Genomic DNA, 24,728 nt, shown 5'->3' with positions numbered 1-24,728 from the left:
GTCTATTTATCCTGCAGTGGAGGTTAGCCGGGTTCGCGGAGGCGGCTGCCCCCAGGGAAGCCTGCTTCCTGTGGTTGGCTTGCTCAGCTAACACCCGCCCTCCTGTGCATTGGAAAGAAATGCAGTTAGGAAGGCCCTCCTTGATGTTTCTGTTCCTCCAGCCAGGGAAACACTGCCTGAGTCCCTGCTTTGTGCCTGGACCGTGCTAGGAGCATCAACGGTGACTGAGCCAGTCCCTACCCTGTCCTCAAGAGACTCAGTCCAGTGAGAGAGAAAGACTTACCACGAAATAGGGACAACCCAGGGTGGCCTGGGGTTGGTTGGAGGACCTAAAAGGGCCGTAGCAGCCTGGAGGAGGTGCCTAATCAGGCTAGCAGATCAGGGAGGGCCTCTCAGAAGAAGGGACATCTAAGCTAATATCTGAAAGAGGGGTAGGGATTAGTCATTGAACAAGGAATTTGTCTTGGCTACCATGCCCCCAGTGCCAGTTATCATCTCCTTTGTTTAGCATTGGATTCACTCATTTATTCATTAACAAGTATTTAGTGTGGGCCATTTGCCAGACTGAGGAACTAGCCAAAGTCTCTGCCTTCAGAGGACTCACACGTAAAATAATGATGTCAGTACAGAACTTCAACCCCTGATGGAGTGCTATGAAGAAGTACTTGATGCATAGTTATCTGACCCTCGTTGTTTAGGTTTGAGTCTCCTATCAGCCACTCACTAGCTGTGTAACCTCTCTGTGTCTTAATTTAGTAGAATAATACCTTTAACCTATTTGTAAGGTGTTGTAAGGATTAAGTGAGTGCTTTAGAATGTTGCCTAGCAGAAAGTGCCCATTTTTTTTTTTATCAAAGTATGAGGCGTCAGGCCAAATCTGGGATGCCACGCTGAGGAAGTGACTTCAAGTGAGAGTTAAATGAATAAGGCAGAACTGACTTGCTCCAGAATAAGGGGAGATGAGTATCTGAATCGAGAGAGCCCAGTCTTCTCTCTTCTCTAGGTGCTGGCAGTTCACAAATTTTCCTAAGCTTGGAAGGACCTAGAACACTGCATTGGAGTTATAAACACATATTCTGAAGTAGGGGATTCCAATGTCCTTTCTTCTGTCTTTCTGGTGTTCTCAAGTGGTAGATTTCAAAATAACTTACAAACCAGGGTTTGCAGTGGCAGCCTAAAGAAAATCTGGCCCACACACTGGATTTGTTTAGCCCACAGTGCTAAAAACAAACTTTAAAAAACATGAACGTCTAAAAATCAAATTTCATGCATTAAAGTGTTAAGTTTAAAAAAAGGTGTGTGTGTGAATGAAACCAATCCTAATCAGTAATTAGAAAACCTTTATTTAACGGGACGCTTTAAACTTGAGCGCGTGTAATTTATCAGCGTTTATAGAGCAAGGCATGATTTTCAGCACTTTACAAACGTAACTCATTAAATTCTCACAACAAACCTTACTAAACAGGTAAGATCATCACTCCATTTTTTAGATGGAGGGACTGAGTAAAGAAACTAAAACTGCAATTAGCATAGACTTTCTTCATGCATTCCTTAAATATTGACTAGGGTTCCCAGAACGTTCATCTTTCACGGTTCCTACTTCCGGAGGGGTCCCAGAGGAACCCCTCTTCAATTCAGAGGAACTCAAGGGTTACAGCGATGCTCCTTCCCATCACTACTGTTTCCCCTCCGGGAACCCGAACTGACATTTGATTTGCAGTCATTTGCACAATGCTGACTTGGAGGCCAGGGCTACACGAGGCACCAGGCCCTCGCCCCTCTCCCGGGATCAGGTGATCACAGAACCCAGAGCAAGTTGTAATAACGCGCGTAATGCCTGCAGATTTTCTTCACCGCCAGGAAAAAGAGCACGCGCTCCTCAGCCCCGCCCATTCTTCCGGAACGAATTGCGAGGCTTGGATTGGGCTAAGGCGGGCCACGCCTCCTCGTGTTCCCCAATCAACTCCCTCACTGGGTGCGCTCCCTCCTCGTCAGCCCCTCCCCACCGCCCCACGTTACGTCGCTCCCTCTCTCGTCCTCCGTTATCCCGGGGGATGCGGCTCGCGCGGCAAACCCACCTCCCCTTGCCTTTCATTGGCTGGTCAGGTCCCGCGCGAGCGGGATCGCGCCCTTCGCCTCCGCCCCCAAAGCTGGGCCATGCCTTTCCCCTTCTGGTTTCTCCAAGAGTCAGCGCGAGGTGGGCATCGGCTGCTTCAGGCGCGCGCAAACACGGGCGCGCGCGCCTGCCGCGGGCCACTCCCTCCGCCTCGCGCGAGTAGCTGCGGCGGCTGGCAGCCCCTCCCGCGCACGCGCACTTGCCCACCCAATTCCCTCTGCTCGGTCGCGGGTCCCCTCGCGCTTAGTCTCGCGCCGCAGCTATCGCAGTAGCAGCATCTTCTTGGGGCGCACGCGCACTGCATCCCCCGCGCCTGTTCCCTGGACGCAGGAGGACGCAGGCCGCCGCGGTGGCAGTGATCCTTTGGGGCGCGCACGCGCTTTCGCTTCTCCCTTGCCTCGCGCCAGTTATCCCCTCGCAGCACGCGCTCGGGGGCCGTTATTCCCCTTCAACGGTCCCCGCGCCACGCACGCGCAGTAGCGAGGGGCGCGCGCACGGGAGGGCGGCCGCAGGAAGGAGGCGCCGCCGCCGTCGCCGTCGCCATTGCGAAAGAGGGAGGGAGCGAGAGAGCGAGGCTGGTCCGCCCTCCCCCTGGTTCCCGCCCCTCCCCCCTTCCCCTCCCCGCCCCCCGCCCCGAGGGAGAGCAGCGGAGCGGCGGGAGGAGGAGGTGGAGGAGGCGGAGGAGGGAGCCCGCGAGGGAGGGTCCGCCCGGCCCCCCGCCGCCGGAGCTGCCGCCGCCGCCGCCGCCGCCTCAGCCGCCGCTGGACGAAGAGCAGCAGAACATGGCGCCGGGGCCGCCGTCGTCGCTGCTGGGATCCCGGAGGCCGGGGCCGCGCTGAGGGCGCCTAGCTGGTGAGTGCGCGAGCTCGCGGGCCCCGGCGGCGAGGCCGGGCGTCGCCCCGCTGTGGGGTCCAGGGGGAGGCGGAGACCGCGGGGCCCGGAGCCCGCGAACAATGGAGGAGCCGGAGGGGGAGGGGAGGGAGCGGCCCCCCAGTCCCCTGGGCCCCGGCGCCCCCGCCGCTTCGCGCTGCGGCCCGACCCGCCGGGGCCCGCCTCCCCTTCGGACTTGCCCCTGCCCGCCCCAGCCCTGCCGTCGCCGCGTCTGCCCCCACCTTCCAACCCATTGGGATCTCGGTGTCTGCCTTGGTCCCCCACCCCCTCACTTCAGCCACTCTGCTCCCAATTCTGCGTCTCTTCCGCCCCTCAGTAATGCCCTGCTCCCCTCTTGGACGCTGCAGTGCTCATGGGACCCACCTTCTTCGTGACTCTTCCGCATCTCTTAATTCTAGACCCCCACTTTGATATTCGTGACCCTTTTGCCTTATCCGATTCTACTCTCACCACCCTGGATCTGTCCCCTTCTTTGACCCATCTAGTGTTACCCTCCTCTGTTGCACCCTCAGGAGCTGTCCCGTTAGGACCTGCGATTCCACCTCCTTGGAGATCCATACGAGACCTTGTTCGTCTTGACACTGCTGCCCTCATGTCTTTTTCTTGGACTTAATTCCACCTCCCTCTTGGGCCCTATTGCCTAGTCACAAGACCTGCTGCACCCCTGGGCTCTTTGACCCTTGCCTGCCTCACTTCTGTCCCCTGCCCCCTCTCGGACTCGGCTGCACCTTGCTTGCCTCCTCCCGTACTCAGATCTTGCTCCCGTTTGCCATTCAGAGCCTTTCCTCCCTTCCAGACCTTTCTGCCTCTCCACTTTACCCCTCGTCCAATCTCAGATCTTGCTGAGCCCTCCAACCTGCTTGCTTTCCGACTTTGCCTTCCACGAAGCAGCCTCCTCCCCCTTCTCTGACTCTGCAGCTCTCTCATTTCTACCACTCACTTCTCTGACCTTTCTCCCTAACTCAAGTCTTTCCGCAGTCTCATGCCATGCAGTTGCCAATTCTGCTCCAATATTCTCCTTGCGGTTTCTTCTCTCCACCTCATTATTGGCCAGCTTATAAGCTGTTCCATTCATTTGCACCCCCTTCTTTTGACCTGTCTCTGTTTCAGTTCTTAACAGTTTAAGACCTGCTTACAGCCTCCTCTGTCTCCGAATCCTGTTCTCTCCATTTTGGTCCTTCTTGGATTTGCCTTTTACTTCACCAAACCATTAGTAATTTCTGTCTGATCCATAACTCCTTTCCTTCCCATACTGCATCTCATACCTGCCCCAAATGCTTTTTGCACCTGCCCTTTCATTTGTTCTGTTTAGCCCCATTCTCTCTATTTAATGTTTTCCTCTCAGCTCTGCCCCTTTCGGAGCTGTCCATTTGTTCACAAATTTTTTGGACCCATTTCAACTTTACTACTGCTGTCCCCTCTTGGAACCATCCTCTTTTACCCTGGTTATCTTGTAGCTGCCTCGCACCTCTATTGCCTCTCAATTCTAAGTTTTCCACCTTATCTTCTCTTTCCCCACTATTTTGATTCAGCTACCCCTCTCCTTTCTCGTATTTGTCCTTTTTTTTTTTTTTTTTTGCCCTGCCTCTTAACCTGTTTTTTGAGTCTCTTTTCCAACTCTGCCTAGTATAGAGATGTTTTCTCAACCATTCCTACTTGTCATTACCCCAGTTCCCTCTTGGAGCTGCCTCAGTTCTTGGCTAGAGTCTCCCTTTTGGTGTCCCTCTCCCAGTTCTGTACTTCATTGCCTTGTTTTCTTCCTTGTTTTTTCTTTCTTCTTGTATCCTGCTAGACTCCTTCCCGTTTAGTTCCAGTCAGATTTGTTTCTCCCAGCTCCCCCCTCCTTGACCCGCCCATTCTCCACTGAGTGCTTTCCCTCTTCAGATGTGCCTTTCTCTAGTCTCCATCCCTCAGCTTTGAAGAAGGGACTCGGTTGGGCCTCGGCCTCTCCAGGCTCTGATTTAGACTGCAGATTCTCTCAGCACGCTGACCCTGAGGGTTTTATCTCAAGGGATCCTGTGAGATCTGAATAAATAGGTGAAGGTTGGTTGACTGGTTACTGCTCTCTGGAGTCTGGGAGTGTCTTCCCCATTTCCCCCACTTCTACCAAGGTTATGGTGATGGGAGTGGATCTCTTCCCATTGCCCAGTTTTCTTTCCCACTCCCATTTTGTTCCCCAGCCCCTTTGGATCCCTGGGCTTTGTAGCTTTGTGTCCTTCAAAAAAGGAGAGTGCGGCTGCTCACAGGTCTGTCATCTCTTTCTCACTTTCCCTCCCTCCTCTGAGCTATTATAAAGAGACAGTTATACCCTCTTCCACCTCCAAGCCAGCACCGCTTGGGAGAACTTTGGAGTCTGCTTTTTGTTTTTTGTTTTCCAGCTGACAAGTATATTTTTGTTTTATCCTTGGCTGAGGAAATGCCAGTTCTCAAGTATTTCCCAATCCCACCAGAGGTTATGGCCGCACTTAGGGTTTACTGCTCTAGGTCTGCAGAAGCTGCCTTCCCTAATGGTCTCTGGTTTGCTGTGTGACCTTCGGGAAGGGTTGGGGAGGGTGGGCTTATTTTTTTTTCACCTCTGCTCCCGGAAGAACTCAGCTTCCTGGTCTTCAGAATAGTGAGGGCCTGGGTTTGGAAAGGCCTTTGTGATTGTTTGTTGAAAGAGAGAGTGCCAAGTGTCACTCAGATTTCTGCCCTCTGGTATTGCTGGCGTTCCCAGCCACAGGAGCGGAATGCCTCTAGGCAGATCCAGGCTGAATTTGGGAAAGGGTGGGGGTTCATTGCTGTATCAGGAGTATGTGGGTGGGCCCTGGCACTACCCAGGCCATTTGATAGAGTGAGAAATGGGTGTCAGGAATTGGCCGATATGGTTGGGATTTTGGTTTATTTCCTGGGAAATGTACCTTAGCCACCTTTCCTTGAGCTGCTTTCTTCAATGATCTTATGTTGGGGGTAGGGATTAGGAGATTCATTCAGAGGAAGAGGTGGTTTTTACAGAAAATCGTCCAACCATTTTACTTCCTTAACTTGGAATAGAGAACCTTTTGCATGTTCTAGGTTTATTTATTTTATTTCTTAAGTAAATCAACCTCCTGATTTTTTTCCCCCTGTGGCCCAGGTCAATTGCATATTAAAACAGCCGTCCAGCTGTGAAGGAGAATTTACTGGAAGGACTTTATTAACTGAGCTATGATCAAACTTTGTTTACTTCAGCACTTATTTAGAAGTAGTTCTCTGTGAACACATTTGAAATAAAGAACATGCACTGTCATCTACAGAAATGGACCATTGACTCATCAAATATTAGGGCATTTGTATATAAGACAGTGAAGGAGACTGGATAGTAGATCTGTATGGCTCCTTTACCTTCTGAGTTCTTAGGACTTTAAATTTTGTGACAAGCAGAGTCTGATAATTTTAATTTTCAATGGCATTTGCTTTCACCATTATTGACTTTAAGAATTTTGGTTCATTTCTGTTAATTTCTGAATTTTGACCTTGTGATGATCATGATTAATTCTCTGAATTTATTTGAGTTTATGTCTCCCATGTTGGTATAAATAGTTGTTGTTTTTATTCATAACTTGGAAGTGCCAGCTAATTAAGAATAAAAACAATTGTGTATGCAGAACCACTTAAATTTGATTCAGAGTTTTAATACTGCTGACAGCATAGAAAGTTTCTGCATGCTGAAAGCCTAAGTTTATTTTACATAATAGGAAAAGAGGAGACATAAGAACAAAGAGCTGTTTTTTCTTCCTAAACTGGTAGCTGATGTTCCAAAGACTGTCAGATTTCTCTGATAGTAGCAGAGTCTCCAGCCCCTGTATCAACATTTGCTTTCATGATGGAATTGGGTGCAACAGAAATCTAAGGTGGTAGCCTTGGCCTTCTGGAACAATTAATATGCCAGTTGGGGGTGGGGTGTGGAGCAGGCGATGGTGACAACTGTTTTTAACCTAGTAACATGTCTTCAGTTGTTCCTTGCCCTGCCTAGAAAATCTCCATGTAACTGGTCTGATTAAAGTTCCTATCTTTTTATACTAACCTTTCTTTTTGACTGTGTCCCCTCTTCCTTCCCTATTGCCCCCTTTTTTTTCTTGGTATGATGAAGGTCAAAGCATTTGGGACAATAAAAAATAAGAAAATAATCATTCCTATTGATACTGGACACATGGAAGAAGTTTTCTATGTGCAGATCCATGGGCCTGATGGTGACTTTTGGCAGACAGTCTGGGAGGAGTGAGGGTTGCACAGATGATTGATTGATTGTAAACTGTAGCCTCGTAGGTATTTGGTCAGTATGTGATGTGATGAGGAAACACATCAGGTTGATACATTGGAGACTGAAAAGGTGAGAGTGGTTGTTCATGTCCCTCTGGTCTTGTCTGCTTTCCCCTCTTTGGTCTGCTGTGGTGTTCCGAGAGGTGTTAGGTCTCTTGTAGGGCCTTCCTGTGATCTGCTTCAACTATTGTCATTCACCAAGTAGCAGTCTAAACAGTGTGTTAGTATACCCAGTCAGTGTGACATTTTATTGATCATCTAGTTCAGTTGTTTAAAATTTCTCTTTCACGGTCAATGAAATAGATAAACTTGGAGATTCTCTGCTTAAAGAGGGACGGTAACTAGCAGAAATCCCTTGGGTTTCAAGCAATAGTTTGAAGATCTGTACCTAGTGTAGCCTTCTCATTTACAGATGGGGAAATGGAAGGCTTGCTAGTAGCATGGTGACAGGCTTCCTGTCGTCATTGAAAGAGTCCAGGGCGTACAGGCAGGAGACTTTCTGGCCTTAACCTAATTAGATGGAACCTTGGACAAAGTGCATTCACTTCTCTGGGGTTCACATTCCTAGCCTGAAGTCTTGTGTGCCATGCAGTTCTGATTGTAGATTCTTGTCCTGGATCACATACCATGTTAGAGCTGGGAGTGGGACCAGACTCCTGGTGCTACTTTTAACCGCTGCCCCCCACCTCAATCAAATCCTGTAACACAGAATTGGCCCAGAGTAGGGAAGGGGGCTCTTTCCCTGGGAGATGCAGTAGAATGAATTGCATTACTTTGTTGCATGCTTTTTCAAATATAAAATGAACTCTTGCCTCTTTTTCAGCTATTTGCTTGAAGATTAGTTTGTAATTTGGGGAGAAAGGAGCATCCAGAGTGTATCAGCTACATAACTAAAACCATGTATCTCTTAAAAACAATGTGGAATTTTTCAGGCTGAGTCATTGTTGACATAGGCTCTCTCAAATAGCAATGGCAGTAGCACTTCAATTACTGGTATTAAGAAATGCAAACAAATCATTTATGTTCATCTTCCTGAAAATTAATTTGTTTCATTTTTGATACAGTGCTTTATTGGGCTTCATCTGTGAAAAATTCTTAAAAATAATACTTGGCATCTGTCAGTCTAGTTTTCATTTACTTGCTTCTCTGATATTAAGAAACACCATGAAGTTGTTATATTAGCAGAGAACCAGGTCCTTTCAGCCATGAAGTATCATCACAGGAAAGTAGTATTTATTTTAGTTGAAAATAGCCAGATTTGCCTGTCTCATTCCTTTATTGATTGAACATTTTCATTTTATGAATTTGTGGCAGTTGTGACAATTGCATTATGCATCTATATAGTGTAGGTATTTCATACTTTTTTCGCTATCCTAGTGTCTCTGCATTCTTATTTGGAAAATGTTCTCTTACTCATCACTATTATAATATTTGCACTTGGTAATCAAAGTTGAACAATTGAGAGACAGCTTCCTATGGTATAAAGAATGTTGAATTGATAATAAGAAAATCTAGGTCCTAGTTCAGGTTCTACAGCTTACTGCTGTGTGACTTTGGCCAAATCATTTTCACCTCTCTTGACTGCATTTTCTTCTTTAGAAAAACAAAGGGGTTATACTCGTTATTTCCAATGATTTCCCACCATACCTAGCAAAATACCTTGTACATAGTAGGCCCCCACTACATACATGCTAATTGAAGCCAAGCTGGTGCCAAAGCATTTTTCCCTTTTTTGGGGGGGGCACAGTGGGGAGATGTGTGCACTGACTATAATGGCCATTTTTAGGCTTGAAACTCTTAGATGGCATGTCCTCCTGGTCAGCATTTAATCCCTATACATACATACATACACGCATATATCCTAAGTGTCTTGAGCAGGGCCACACAGCTAATAAGTGGTAGGTCTGTGTTATAAATCCATGTCTGTCTAATTCAGAAATTTATGTTTATTTTATTAGATAGTCTTGTCTCACTGGATATAAGAATAACCTATAGTTCTGTCCCCTGAGGAATTGGTAGTCAGTTATAAATAATTAACTATACATATAATATGGAATGGGGTGAGGGAGGTAAATGTTGAATAGACTGTTCTGATTAGTTTCTGGCTCCTTGGGAGTCAGTCCTATATTAATCTTAAAGATACTCATATTCAGAGACTGAGCACACATTAGGTTCCATTCTTTTCAAAAGAATCTACAGCCACATGTACCAGCTTGTCTTTCTAGTCAGTATAGTATATTGAAAAAGTTGAGCATTTCATTTCTGACCTGGATTCAGACCCAAGTATAACAAAACTGTAAGTAAATTTGTCCAACAGAAAGAAGAAAGAAATGTTTGGTCATATAATGATCTTAAATCTGTATTTTCTTTGGCAAATAGAAAAGTATCTGAACAGGCCCTAATTTCTCAGATTTTCTTCTGAGAAAACTTTCTAAGCACGTAGAAATGTATAGATTAAAAATACGCTTTGCCTCTTATTTGTGTAGAGCTCCCTATAATGCTTTTTTTAAAAACTGCAATTCAAAAAGTTATTAAATAATGTTGGGGTGCAAGAATGTTGGCCAGCTACAGCTAATAGCCTCCTGAAGTGTAAAAAAAAAAATTGTTGCATGGTACTTCTCTCCATCTCTATTTAAAAAAAAGGTCAAAACCCAGGCTTCATCTATTACAGCCTGCACTACTTAGGAATAAGACAAAGGAAAATGATTACCGTTAATTGCCACTGGCAATTAAAAAGGATTCTTTGTTCAGTAACAAATTGATTGTGTACAAATGAAAGTCAGCACTGCATTAATACAAGATTATTAGATTCTTGAAATCAGCATCTTCAGCTAGAGTGGCTTTCACTTCAAGGGAATTGTTTCACTGGGAATAGTGTACCTAAATGCTTGGGGATAAAAGGTATCACTAGGTCTTTATTTTTCAAAAATGCTTGTTAAGTTTGTAGGTGGAAGGCTGGTGGATGCTGCTTTTGTGGTATCTTTTTCTTTTTTGGCGGGGAGGGGTGGGTAATTAGGTTTGTTTGTTTAATGGAGGTGCGGGGGATTGAACCCAGGACCTGGGGCATGCTAAGCACACACTCTACTACTTGAGCCTCCCCCACTTTTCCACACAATTCTTAATACATTGGAGACTATTTAAGAGTCTATCTGTAAGGCATTTAAGTCATGACTTTAATATATGAATGTGAATGTGTAGGATGATATTTATAACTTTTCCAACTTTATTCAAGGTAACATGTCTGATAACAAATGGGGTAACAGTGATCTCATACAAATTACAACCGTCAAAAGCGTTGTGTAGTAACAGATATTCCCTATTTGTGTTGTAACTCAGATTTTTGGGGGTCTCTCTGTTTACTGGGAATTAAAAGGAAATAGGTAGTGGTCACTGCTGTGACATGATGGGCCTGTCAAGCACTCAAACTAATGTGAACTTTCTGGAAATGGTGTGGCAATGTTTTAAGAGACAAACAATCCTTGATCTAGTTATAGGTATTTATGGACCGAGAACTACAGATGAGGACCGAGGTTTTATACAAAAATGTTAATTATAGTGATGTGTATTAAAAAGGAAAGAAACAATCTCAATGTTTTAACCTTAAGGGGATGGTCACTTTATGGAAAAGTCTAGAGTCATGAAAAAAGGATGTTTTTGGAGAATTCTTGACATGGGAAAGTGCACACAAAATAAAATTAAGTATGAGAAAAAAGCAGGATATACATCTATAAACAGCATGGTTCCAGTTATTTTAAAATACATACGGAAAAAAGTGGAAGAAATATACTGAAGTGTTAGTATTTATCTCTATGTTGTAGAATTTTGAATGATTAAAAATTTTTTTTCAGAGTTTTCCCAAATTTTCCACAGTGATTTCACTATTTTTGATTTGGAGAAAAAAGGTTAAACTATTCTTTTTTTTTTTTTTTCCAGTGTGGTTGTGTTATGTTTGTTTTTTCTTGTAAACATATGAAGGAAAAATTGAGCTGAGAAGCAAGAAATTAGTAGTAGGGAGATCTGTTGGACTTTAGTACCTTTGAAGGTAAGGCAGTCACCCTTTCTTAGAACAATAATTGAATTAATTATAGCAGTTAATTTAACAACAATATTCTTATTGAGTACCAGGAGACTCCTGCGTGTTCCCTCATATCCTCCTCACGATAATCCTCTTCTCTGAGGTAGGTGGTGCTTCATTTTCTAGCTGGGGAACAGAGGCTTCCTGAGGGAGCCTTCCCGAGGCCACAGGGCTAGTAGGTCCCTGCAGCAGCTAGGTTCAGAGCCTTTGTTCTGAGCTGCTGCTCCCTACACCTTCTCTGGTATACTTTACACTTAGCAGAACTGATTTCACCCCAGAGATGAGGAGAACTAAAGTCAACAGCTGATAGCTGTAGCTAAACCCTCAGTTCTCTCTTCAGCAGGGTGTTTCCCTGGCCCTCAACTATGCAAGTTTTGAAGGAGCCATCAGTGTATTAATTAATTTTCCTTTTCTTGGTCAAAATTAGGAATGGCCATGAAACTAGTTATATCATCCCTTTATGGGCCAAAAATCTTTAAATAAGGTTTAAATATTTTAATATATTGAATATATGTGATTACTTTTACTTTAATATTTAATAATTAAGGACTGTTAAGCAGAAGAGGGAACAAACTAGTTCTTTGTAGCTCTGGAGGATAGAGGTATAGAGAGACAAGTTTTATTTTTCCTTTTTCCTCCCCATTCAACCAGTGTTTAGGTGTGTATACAGTTTAGAGTACCAGTTATACAAAAACATGCCTCCTCCTCTTTCAGAGAGCTTATATGCCATTCATAAAACAAAAGCAATTCTTCCGTTCAGGTAACACAAGAAACACCCTATTTCTGTACCTACCAGAAAGTGAAAAAATTTAGGGGGCCAGTGGCCTGTTTTTTTTTTTTTTTTTTCCTGATCTTATCTGAAAGAATTAAGCGTGACTAAACATTTCAGTGTAAGAATGTGTTGACTAGGAAGATAGATTTCATCTTACTGTAACAAAGAACTTTTTAAGAAAGTGGTCCAGGTTCATGTTTTGCCTTGAATAAGGAATAATTTGGAGATTAAAAAATTTACTTTCTTTGTTTTTATTGTTATTATTTAACGAGACATTTGCATACACACATATCTGTGTATTTACTGGTTATTGTTTTCATGAGGGAGAGTACTTGCCCCAGGTAGCAGCCAGTTTTGGGGTCTTACTGGTGTCCCACACATGTCAGTGTTGTAGGTCATAGACCAAATAGCCGTTGTTGAGGTCTGTTTGCTATTCACGGTGTTAGGACTGAGGCCTCGGTTGAGCTTTCTCTCATTATGACATATGGCCTCAGTTTGAGCCCCAGTCCCACCTCTTGTCAGCTCTACACCCTTAGACAAGACATTTAAACTTAAGTGCCCTCAGGCACCTCATCTATAAAAAAGGGAATGTAGTAGTGTCTATTCAGCGGGTCACTGTGCACATTACAACGGGTAGTGTATTTCAGAAGCTTAAGATCATGCCTGGGTCATGCTCTGTAAATGTCATTATTAGTGCAGTGGTTCCAGATTTGGCTTTTACAGACCAGCTGAATAGTGTTGTGGTGGGGAAACAAATATTAGTTTACCAATTTTTAGTTTTGCCAAGAAGAACATTTTAAAAGATGTTCACTATTTTGTTAAAGAAAAAGCAACTAATATCAGAATAAAAGATAGCCATTCTCAAGGAAGTTGGCAGCTTTACATGGATATATGTAGATACGTGTTTCTAATTCTCATTTTTAGGGGAAAACTGGGGAAAACATTGCCAAAGGCCAGCACTTGTGTGATATTCAGATAGGTATTAGACAGATTCATGTCCCAGTTCCTCCATTTATTCTGTCACTTTAGGCAAGCTTTGATTTTTCTGAGCCTTAGTTTTCTGATGCATAAAATAAAGACACTAATATCTGTCTCACAGGGTTTTGTGAGAAAATGTATGAAAATGTTTGGCATATAGTAAGAGGTCAATTGATAGGATCTGTTATTCTGAAATGGTAAGTTAAGTGTTAAGCTAGTTAAGTGAAACGCACTGTGCTGCGTGCACTGGGAATTCCAAGAAGTAGGGTGTTGTGCTTGATTGCAGAAGTCTCCTACAAAGGTAGCTTTCTCTTCATTCTTTCCTCTCTCATTTGTTCTCAACAAGTCACTGGAGGCACTAGACAAAAACCTGACTGTTGTTCCCCTTTAGTGCTTTTCTCTAAGATTAAGCTCAGATCACTAGTGTGGTCTGTAGAATCCTTTACATTTTGGCCCTTCCTATCTTCCCAGCCTCATACTTCTTGGTCTCCAGGACACACTCTGTCCTTTTTCTACCTCTGTGTTTTTGATGAAGCTGGTTCCTCCTGAGAATTTTCTTTACCAATCCTCTGATTGGTGAATTCCTGCTCATCCTTCAGCATCCTCTCATGTCTACTGTTCTGAGACCGTTCTTCTTGGGAGCTCTGTACTGTTAGCACTTTGTTGGTGATACTATACATATCACTTGTTTTTGTGTAGTGATATGTTTGTATGGTTCTGTATCAGCAGTCACAAAACACCCATACTGTTCCCTCATCCCTGTCCCCCAGCCACCCAGTTGTCCCCTTCAGAGACATCAGTCTTTACCAGAGATACTCTGTGTACATATAAATAAGCAAATAGAAATATGTATGAGCTCCCCCACCCCTTTACATGAATAGTAGCATACTATAATTACTGTTCTACATCTTTTTTTCACTTAATATTTTGGGAGATTTTCAGTGTTAACATAAAGGAAGCTTCCTTGTTCTTACAGCCTCATAGTATTCCACTACACAGATACACTGTAATTAGCCAGCCTTCTTCGATGGGCATTTGATTTGTTTCCAGTTCTTTGCTTTTGTAGTCAGTGCTGTAGGGAAAACCTGAATTTATGTCATTTTGCACGTGTGAGATTATACCTGTGGGAGAAATTCCTAGAAGTAGAACTTCTTGAAGCTAGGAATTTGTTCTTTTTTGTTTTCCACTTTTTCTAATAATGTGCCTGACTGGTCGTGGGTGCCTAATTAATGCCTGAATGAAGAACAGAATAGTCCAGCTGGTAAGCCAAGATGGATTTTTGAAAAAAAGTTGAACACTTATACCCTAAGTCCTGATATCAGGGGTCTTCAGCTAAATCCTAAAGCTTGCTGAAGTCCTGGCAGCTGTTCCCCCCAAGGCTTTGGGCGTTATAATAGCCCAGAGAACATAGTTGGAGGATGTCTGTGTAGCTCGCTCAGCTTGGGACAGATTAGACTTTTCAAACAGCCCTCCCAATATGACAGTCAATACAATATTCCTTTCCGCTGTGAGCTCACCCCTGGGGAAATCGTTATACTCTCCAAGTGAAACTAGGTCCTCAGAGACTCCTGCATTAATATTAGCCAATCCTTCCTTAGTCTTTTCTATACACCAGGCACATTTTATGCACTCTACATGTATTAACTGAAAGGAATCCGTGTAGTAGACCTCAGAAATAGGTGTTATCCTGTGTCCGTTTTACAGATGAAGGAACTGAGGCAGCACATATTTAGGTAACGCAGGTAGATTCAGGGAGACGAGAGTAACCATACACCCCCACCCCCGTCCCTTAGAAAGTACCAAATTGTTATACAGTTCTATCAGGCTGGTTTTGTGTGTGTGCTCTCTTTTCTCTCTGTGGGGTTAATCACCTACGATTTCACATATTGACCTTGATTATTGGGAAATGTTTCTCCCACTGAAAGGTATTTGGGTGAGCATAGTGTGTTCTTTGGTTTGTCCCCTTGATCCCTAGTTTAGCTTACCTGTTAAAGATTTCCAGAGTAATCTAGCAGTTTATTCTAGTTCCGTTTTCCACTTCTTTTTAGTGAATTCCTAATTGGACTTTATAATCTAGTCTTTTCATCTAAGCTTATTATAGCAAAACACAATCAGAGCCTGTTACCCAGTTCATTTCTATAATGCTTCCTTGAAACATTCTGCTTTGGGTTTTGGGGAAATGGCTCTGGAAATTTTGGTATTGCATGATTCTGAAGGGAAGGGCCAGTGGCATGTGTTTCGTGTCATCAGCCAGCCTGGAATGCTCGCTTTAATAACTAGTTCAAGTGCCTGTCTTCCCAGAAGCCTTCCCTAGATCCTTCCTCTGTTTCTGAGGTTGGAATTAGCATCAGGGCTTCTTTTAGATCAGCCCTGTCTAATAGAACTTTCCGCAATGTCCTTTACAACAGCCACTAGCCACGTGTTTCTACTTGAAATGTAACTAGTGGGACTGAGAAACTGAATTTTAAATTTTATTTAATTTTTATTAAACCTTCAGTGGCCAGGGTATTGGGGAGTGCAGATGTAGACTGTATCCTCCATAAGGGAGAGGTTTTTCTTTTTCCTACCTCTCCTAATTGTGACACAGAGCCACACTTCTTATGTATTTGATGAATGTTGGGTAAATAGCTCTCAGGAGCTGAATTATATCAGGAAAGTTAAAATATTCCTTAAAATTCTACTTCCTAGGGATGACCACTGTTAACAATTATGGATTTATTTTTTTCAAACAATTGTGTTTTAATTGTAGAAAAAAATCGGCAGTTTTCATTGACATTTCAGTGATTTCTGCACAGGATTCATCCTTGATTCTAGAAATCAACATTAATCAAGGTTTTCGGGTGGGGAATTTTAGGAGTTGGAGGCTTAGAATGTGGATCATAAATGTAATAGAAAGAAGTATGACTGATATTACCCAAGTACCTTTAAGAAGATTGTTGTGACATAATGGAGTTCTGTCCTAATGATTAGAGTCCTTAGTGAAAATTGAAGAAAGAGGATGAATCATCTTTCTTTCCTCTTCTGTGTCCCAGATGATTTTGCTGGCATTTTGTTTCGAGGATGAGTTGAGTGTTTCAGGTGATTTTGGCTTGACTCCTTCTTGGGGTGAATGGGGTGTTTGAAGAGAGAAAGATTAAAGGGGATTTATTACTTGCTCTCAAGACTGAAGAAGTAGAAACAGATCTGCTTGAATTTTTCTCTTCCATAGTAGAAGCAGCATCACAGGCCAAGTTCTTTTTGTAAATGTTGTGGGTGGGAGAAGGGAGGTGGGTGTGTGCACATGTGTGCTCATGTGCACACACATCTTTCCCATGTAAATATGTCAGTTATTTAATTTTATTAAATTCCCTTGAATCTTTAATAGTTCTCCCTACTCCATATCATCTGTTTTGGAGAACTTCCTTTCTGTTCTGAAATGGTGTAGTATTTACATTGAGTGGGCTGGTGATGTTGGGGCAAAGAGAGACATAGATGGAGAGAGAGATAATAAATGATAAAACTGGTGCTCAGAAGTAAAGGAAGGAATTTTTTAAAGTCTTTGAATTAAGTGGAATGTAGCATTGGATCCTGGAACAGAAAAAAGAATGAATGGATAAACTGTGAAATCCAAATAAAGTCTGTAAATTTAGGGTTTTGTACCAAAGATAATTTCTTTGTTTTTACATGTGTACTGTGGTTATGTTAACAAGGGGAAGTTGGGTGAAGGGCATATGGGAACTCTGTGATATCTGAAATTTTTCTGCAAATTAAAATTATTCCCAAATAAGGTAAAAAAAAAAAAAAAGGCCAGGAGGAGCAAGAGCATTTAAGGGCTGTGACTTCATCTAGGGGGAGTGGGGTCTATATAAATTTCAATTATGTAAGGGCCTTCCAGAAGCTCTGCCTGTCTCTGTTCACTTCCCTCCTTAAACTCAATGTTCCAGCCATGTTGGGTGACTGTAGCTCTCCCAGAGATCCTTGCTTTTGGACCTTTTTGTATACTGTTTCCTTTTTTATGGTATATTCTGCCACCCCCTACCCCCAACTAAATCAAACCAAAAAAAAAAAACTTAACTAATTCCTTTTAATTCTTTTTTTTTCTCTTCTTTTTTTGAGGAGGAGGTATTAGGTTTATTTATTTATTTATTTATTTATTTATTTATTTATTTATTTATTTATTTAATGGAGGTACTGGGGATTGAACCCAGGACCTTGTGCATGCTAAGCAGGAACTCTATCACTGAGTTATAACCTCCCACTTCCTTAATTCTTTAGGTCTGCCTTAGATTTTATTTCCCTCAGAAAACTTTCCCTGCCTGCAGTGGTCAGCCCCTTATCTGACCTCCTGAGTTTAGCCCTAACAGCTGTGTTCTGATTGCCTGCTTTCTTTTCTCCTTATCCAGTTGCATTTTAAACTTCTTGAAGGCAGGGGCTGTACTTTTCATCATTGTATCTCTAAGCATATAACCCAGGAATCTAGGCAGCATTGATGTTCAGCAAATGTTTCTTAAGTATCTTCACAATAAGAAGCAAGACTCCTGCTCACAGCCTCTCAGGCCCCACTGGCAGTTTCCCTCATCCCCTTAGGGCTGCTGTATGCTGGCATATATGCCATTGACGGCCAGATCTGTGCCATAGAGGGAAATCAGGACTATAGAGATGAGAAAGCACATTTTTAACAGACTTACTCTTGTATTTCAAGCTCCCAGGGATTCAATTTAGGAAAATACTTTGTTTTAAGATCTGCTAGTTATGTACCAGATTACCTTTTCCTGTACTACATTAATTTATACCTCTCTTTACAATAAAAGATAATGAATAGGTTGTTTTAAATCTGTTCTTTAAGTAAACCATTATCTAGATAATTAATTCGTCAGCTATGACCCCTGCTTGTGAATTTCTTACCTTCTAGTTGGGGGAGCAAAACATGCTTACCCCACAGTTTGTTACTGTGGCTTAATATGAATCTGGTAGTGAGGGGAGCAGGGGCTGTTCGTTGTGGTGGCAATGAGACATGGCTAGTACTGGGTCTGCTGCCCCTGTCTTCAGTTTCCCTTACTGACTGCTAACAAACAGAAAGGTTGATGAATTTGGGTTGCCTCTAGTTAGGGCTAAAATGCAGATTCTAAGGAAAGGTTATGAACTCAAGGGTCTGTGGAGCCTTAAGAGATTGAGATGGGGGAGTGTCCATGCTGCTGTCAGGAGTATGTGCTGAATTTTGGTTCTGTTTATTTCTGTGGAGAGAGGATCTGTAACTTTCATTTAATTCTCAAAGGAATTCTTGACCCAAAAAAGATTAGAACCACTGGTTTAGAGTAACACTGAGACCCATGGCCTCGTTTTGTCTCCCTTTTATTTCACTGTTTTAGATTGGGCACTGCCTTTTATTTTTCTCTGATACTTATTTGGAGGAGTCTACTGTTGAACATCTAAGGGAGGAGTGTGGAAGTTTTCTTTTTGGAAGCTTGGTATCATGGCTCTTAAGCCTTCATCTGTTTTCTTACTGTTTAGTAAAAATGTCATTTATATTTGAAATACTGATTATTGCTTTTCTAGGTCCAAGTAGCTGAGACAGTGGTCATATAAAGATGAAAATGACTAGGTCCTGGCCTTAAATAGACTTTCAGTGATATACAATGTAAGTGCTCAGAAATGGTAGCTAATAGTTTCATGGGAACATGTATCATTTAGTATCATGGCTACAGTCTTGGAGGGTATACAGGGTAGAATAGAACTTTACATTTTATTGAAATTTCACTGTTGATTTATCTCATTACCTCACTGATATGTTGTAAACCTTTGTATGCGAGGGTGTAACAAATGAGGTGCTTGGGGGCCACTGCCAAGCTGGAGAGGCCCAGTTGGAAATACAGCAGTGACTGATGTCCAAGCTGTGACACATGCATTTACATGGAACTCTTTTTAAAGACTGTTGATGCCATTTCCCTCCTTCTGTGGACAAGGTTCTCTTTGCCCTTAGTCACTCAGCAACTATTTATTGGACACCCATAGGGTGTGTAATACTGGACTGGACCCTTGGACTGGACTATTTACTTTCTAGGAGATGGCAATATCTTTTGATCTCTCCCCATAATCAATATGGTGACAAGGTCCCCTCTGCTGGGAGGCACTATAGATGAGCTTTGGAAGTCAAAATGCCAGAGTTTCAAACTCAGCTCTGCCATTTCCCAGCTGGGTAGCCTTGAGTCAGTTCATTTGACTCCTCTGAGCTTCAGTTTCCTCATGTGTATAATGGAGATATAACTACTATACAGGACTTTTGCATTTTATTTTGCATATCAACTGCTTTGCAGAGGGCCTGTCACATAGTCAGGCCCAGTAAGTGGAAGCTGTATTGTTACTAGCTGGTGGGGATTATAAATCTTAGAGAAATTTCTTTATTTTATTTATTCACTAAGGATTATTTTTTTTGTCACTCTGAAGAAAGAGATTCTACATATGTTAGTGGGGGAATTGGGTACTCCTGGTTAGTATAGAAACAATGGTTATGTGTTTTTTATTTGTTTGTTTTGGTTCTGTTTGTTCCACAGTTTTTGCTAAGGAAAGGTTCTTTATCTGGGTTCCTGAATTTTGTGTGTGTGTAAGTGCGTTTTTCTGAGGGAGGGTGTCCGTATTTTCATCAGATAGTCAAAGGAATTCTTAAGTTCCAAAAAATTAAGAATTGGTTAATTGACCTGTTAGGTTGGTATAATGTCACAGTTGGTACTTTTGATCCTGAGATTATCCCTTAGAATAAAATATTACTGAGAAAACTTTTCCAAATACAAAGAACATAGTAAGGATATAGAGTGAATACTCAAAAGCTTTTGTGTGCTACACTTTTTTTAAGCTGAGAGGAAATGGGACAAGTAGGAAAGGAAGAGAGGTATCAGGAGGGAGTAAGAAACTGTCTGAAGAATTAAATGCTTGCTTCTTGCCCACATATTTCACAGATTGATTCCAGGTAATTAATTAATGAGCCCCCTTTTCCCTGTACTTCCAATCAGACTGGATCACTTGTTTTCTCCTGAACATATGTTAGGGTTTCTCAGCTCATTTTTGTCTCTCTGTCTAGACTCTCCCTTCTCCCACAATTTGCAGGTCCAGTTCTCTGTGCTTCAGAGTTCCTTCCTGATGCTGTCTTTCTTAATTATCATCAGCTTATAAATCCCTTGAAAGCACTCACTCTCATTCATCTTTTATCCTTCAGAGGCACAGTCCTTTAAATAGAGTTAGGCACTAAATGAAGGGTGCGGAACTAAAGTGAAGAATGATGCATAAGAAGGAACTAAATCTTTCCTTAAGGGAGGAAGAGGATATAAGTTAAAATTATTGAAAACAGAAAAAATGATCAGTTGCCAGTGTGGATTCTGAGTTCTGGGAGAGAGTTTGGGAAACCCGTTTATAGCCCGAGTGACAGTCTAGGTAGGGAGAAGCCACCCTGAGTTAGGAAGTATGAGTGTGGGGAGTGGATACCCAGTGTTACAGCCTTGGCCAGATCATATCATTTCTGGACTGGGGTTATCCTCTCTGGAAAATGGATTGGACTTTTTGAACAAGTAAGAGCAGTGGTGGTGCTGAGCACCTGCTATGTGCCAAGTACTATGAGAATATGATAGAGGACAACGAGATAAGACCCCCTGCTTCTATTCCAGTGGGATAAATTGGATGGGTTAGTCCCTCCACCAGCCTTAAAATTCTGTGATCTGGAGAATGGGGCACCAACCTCTGCTTGGATTGTTGTGAGAATTAAATGAGAAAGTGCTTTGAAGATTATAAAGTCCTCTTATTTATTTTGAGTACCTTCCACCCCTCCCTTTGAGCTATAACTTAAACAGATTAAAAATGTTTAAAATGTGTGTGAAGGTCACTGCCAGCATTTTTACATTAGCCAATCCTCAGTGAGGTTTTCATGCATTATTGTAAGCACATTAGCATAGGAAGATTGGATAGAAGCTTTTTGCACCAATAGGAGTATGAACTAATGATCACAGGGTTTAGGTAGATTCAGGCACTTAATTCTTTCCATTATAAGTGAATCCATTAACAGGATTGGGATATAGATTTGTAATACCATCTTCACCAACTAAAAATGTACACTTACTTATGAAGAGTGCATTTACTTATGAATATTTTTTCAGTTTTTCTCCATTGAGTTTGTTTATACCCTCCCCTTCCCCCTTTTCTCCCCTAAAGATTTTAGGCTGACTGGCTTTTAAATTCTTAAATACAATTTCATATTCGTGAAGGCTACATGTTGGGGAAAACCAAAACTCTACTGATTTGGGGCTTTTTTGACCATAAATTCAGGATATTGTTGTTCTTCAAGTGCTTCCATTTTGTGATTAGGATGAGAATTTTGAAGTACAACTCCCTTGCCCTTAAGATTGTCCCTAGATCCTCAAAACAAAGAGCTAATGATGCAATTAGGGTGCAATCCATTGCCTGTGGATTTCAAGGAAAATTATTTTCCACACAACTCAAAAGCTCATGGAAAAAGTCAAACTTCCTCTCAGATCTGGTGAAATTTGTCAAAAATGACCTGATAAAGTGGGATTCTTAACCTCAAGTTTAGAGTTTTTGAGTGTTAAGCAATGATATGAAATTTCTAAGGTAGCTTTGATTTGTGAATAAAATGTCAGTTCTGAGTCATTCTTTGAGCTTTTTTTTTTTCTTTTTTTCCTTTGAAACTTTAAATGGAACTGACTTTGTGCAGTATTCTGGTGTTTTTCACTTTTAGTGAAAGGAAAGACTTGGGTCTTCTTTCGCTGTCTCCTGTGTTACATCTAACCTCTACTGTTTTGTGAGTTCTTGGGTTGAGATAAAAGAGATGGAGTTTCACCTACCCACTGATTTTTAGTATGTCTATTTTAATTCTTCTAAATTTGAGACATTTTCTTTGCATATAATTGAATTTTATGTTTGTCCTTACTGGGGGTCAAACCCCTTAGAATTCATATGAACACTGCTGTCCAGTCAGTAAGGAAGAGATACTTTTTCAGCCTTGAAAGAGTATTTCCAAAATAGTGGAGTCATATACCTATTTTTGGTGACTTTTCAGGTGTATTTTCTGTGTGAGTAGAAATGAAGTTTTGCAATTGGTTGAGGAAAAAAATGAGGTTAAATTTAAGGGAAGAAATTAATAGCATCCTTTCCCTTCTTTGGTTTGAGAAATGAAGAAAGATGTATTTTCTCATAATTTAATGCTCAGATGTCTGAAGTCATGTTAATTTTTAATTGTGAATTACTGAAGTTTAAAGACAACCATTTTCCATCAAGTCTCATTTTGAAAATGGTCTTTGTGGTTCAACCGTGGGAGACATTCTGTTTCTTCTGAGTCTTGGGTGACATTAGTGTGCTCATTGAAGAGACAGCATATTGAATCCTTCTGACCTTAGATGAGTCATTTAATCTCCAGTCTCAGTGTTTTTAGGTTTGGAATGAAGAGAATACCTTCCCTTCCCAAGTGGGTTTAAGAAGCCATAAGACAGGGTATGTAATAGTACTTTGAGCACATACACATTTTTATGGGGAGTGTATTATTGAAGTTTTGCCTCTAGGTAGATAAGAGGCTGTCCCCCTTACAGTAGAGAGCTCTGCTGAAAGAGCAAATGGGTTATAGCAGTCACAGCTTCTATTTTCTCCAGAAAGCTCAAGCTGCACAACTGGTTTTGTCCATTCTGTCTTTGTACCAGTGCAGTGTTGGGGTTAAGCCATGTGCATAGGTTTCAGAAGCAGGCATCTAGGGCCGCACAAAGCTAGGTGATCTAGAATGAGTCACTTGATATCCCTGAGTCTGTTTTCTCATCTGTAAATTGGGGATTATAATAGTACCTAACTTGTTGGGTTATTGTGAAAAATGGAATGAAATCACATATGCGTATTGTTTATTTGGTACTGTGCCCGGCTTATGAACATTTGCTATTATTATACAAAAGAGATGACTAAATGGGAAAACAACTGGTGTAGGCCTGTGTGTGTGTATTTATAAAGCTAGTTCTAGGGCATCTTCTGTTCCGTCATTTACCCCACTTAACTGTGCAGTGGGAAGACTTCACATTGGCGTGGGACTCCTGCTCTTACTGTCTTTTTATTTTTCACCTGGCCCCAAGAAGGTCCTCAGTAAATGTTAAATAAGTGATGAACCTGAAGACACTCATTGTGAAGTGCTAGGTTAATTATCAGAGAAAGATGTGATTGTCAATGGTAACTGCTAGATATATTTTTGTATATTCCAGTTTGTTGAGAGTTGAATATCTGTGAAGCATTCAGGAAATCCCATTTTATCAGACCTTTTCATTTTCCAGTCTGAAAGGAATTTATTGTGCCTAATACTCGGAAAATGCTTTTATTGGGTTGTACAGCATGGTTTCCTATGGCAAGGTTGTTAGAAGTAATAACGGACTAGCTAAAAATGTTCAAGCATTTATCTCTTAGGTATGTTAGCAAATGAAGTATGAAAATGACAGTAGTTGATGGCCCAGTTTCATCAGTCAGCCTGGAAATCAAAAGAATCAAGCTCTTTGTGCTCTGGTTGAAATTTACATCTTCTCTAAGGTTTCCATTTCATGAATTTTTTGTTAATGGAAAACTGGGTCAGCAGATGATGTGATAAAGGGCCATAGGTGTGGTTTTAATAGTTGTTAACCTCTGGAGTTATCAGGTTTTTATTTAGTCTTTTAAAAAATTTACACTCTCCAGCACGTCTTACCCTTATCTAGGTTTAATGTAATGCCTGAAAATGAATTTAAGTTAAGACTTAGAGATGTCTAAGTGATCTCTGAGCAGGTTGGAAACACACATTTGCACCTGTTCTAGATTGAATCAGTTCTTCGTCCTTCTAAGAAAAGTAAACTGTGTTCTGGGCAGTTTTTTGTATTGGGGTTTTCAGGCTAGATCTCCAACCAAAAAACAGAGGCCCTCATCAGAAGTACAGGTTCAAAGGCGGCTTTGGAAGAGGTGAAAATCCCTGTGCCGATTGAACTCTGCCTTTTCTCCTCAGTGGCTGCATCTCAGGACTTGAAAGAGCTTTGGAATCCTTTGTTGAGCGCTTTGGATGAAATTTGTATTCAGGTTGCTTTTTAAAACTAGACTGACTATTTGCTTGGCCTTCACTCCCAAACTCTGCGAATTCCAAAGCTGTATAACAGACGTCAGTCAGATACCTAAGAAGTACCTCCTGTGTATGAGGTTCTGGGGAAACATAGAAGGAAACACATAGAAGGATTCTTTCTATTCCCTAGAAACTCGATGAGTCAAAGAGGGAAGTGATATTGACTTCCTTTAAAAAAAAAAAAAAGTATGGCTAAACTATGCTACAAATGTACACCTAGCATTTTAATCTTTAAAACTCAAAAATTACATTGTAATATACCTAGGGAGACAGTTTCTTGGATTTCACTTTATTGGATTAAAAAATTCATTCTTTTGCCACTTTATATTTCATTTTCCATCTTAGTTCGTATTGCTATTTTTATTTCCTCATTATCAGCTATAGTATCAGTTAACTGTCCAATCAGAAAAGTGGGAACCACTCTAGACACTTCAAGAAGAGAGGGATTTAAATGCAAGGGATTTGTACAGAGGTATTGGAAGGGCTGGAGGAGCAAAAGGAGGAAAGGAGGTGTGTGTAGAGG

At 41.9% G+C, this 24,728-nt stretch overlaps 1 protein-coding gene across 1 annotated transcript in view; it reads left to right on the top strand.

Annotated features, from left to right (window-relative positions):
• Nucleotides 1-2,742: 2,742 nt before the first annotated feature.
• The window catches only part of ARHGAP35 (Rho GTPase activating protein 35), a 109,060-nt gene continuing 87,074 nt past the window's right edge, over nt 2,743-24,728 (top strand). Inside the window, exon 1 of the mRNA XM_072966792.1 lies at nt 2,743-2,968. The gene's annotated coding sequence lies outside the window, so the exon portion shown is untranslated. The remainder of the gene's footprint in view (nt 2,969-24,728) is intronic.

The sequence above is a fragment of the Vicugna pacos genome, chromosome 9 (assembly GCF_048564905.1).
Source record: "Vicugna pacos chromosome 9, VicPac4, whole genome shotgun sequence".
NCBI lineage: Eukaryota > Metazoa > Chordata > Mammalia > Artiodactyla > Camelidae > Vicugna > Vicugna pacos.
Note: the sequence above shows the minus strand (reverse complement) of the source record. Positions and strands in the feature narration are given on the sequence as shown.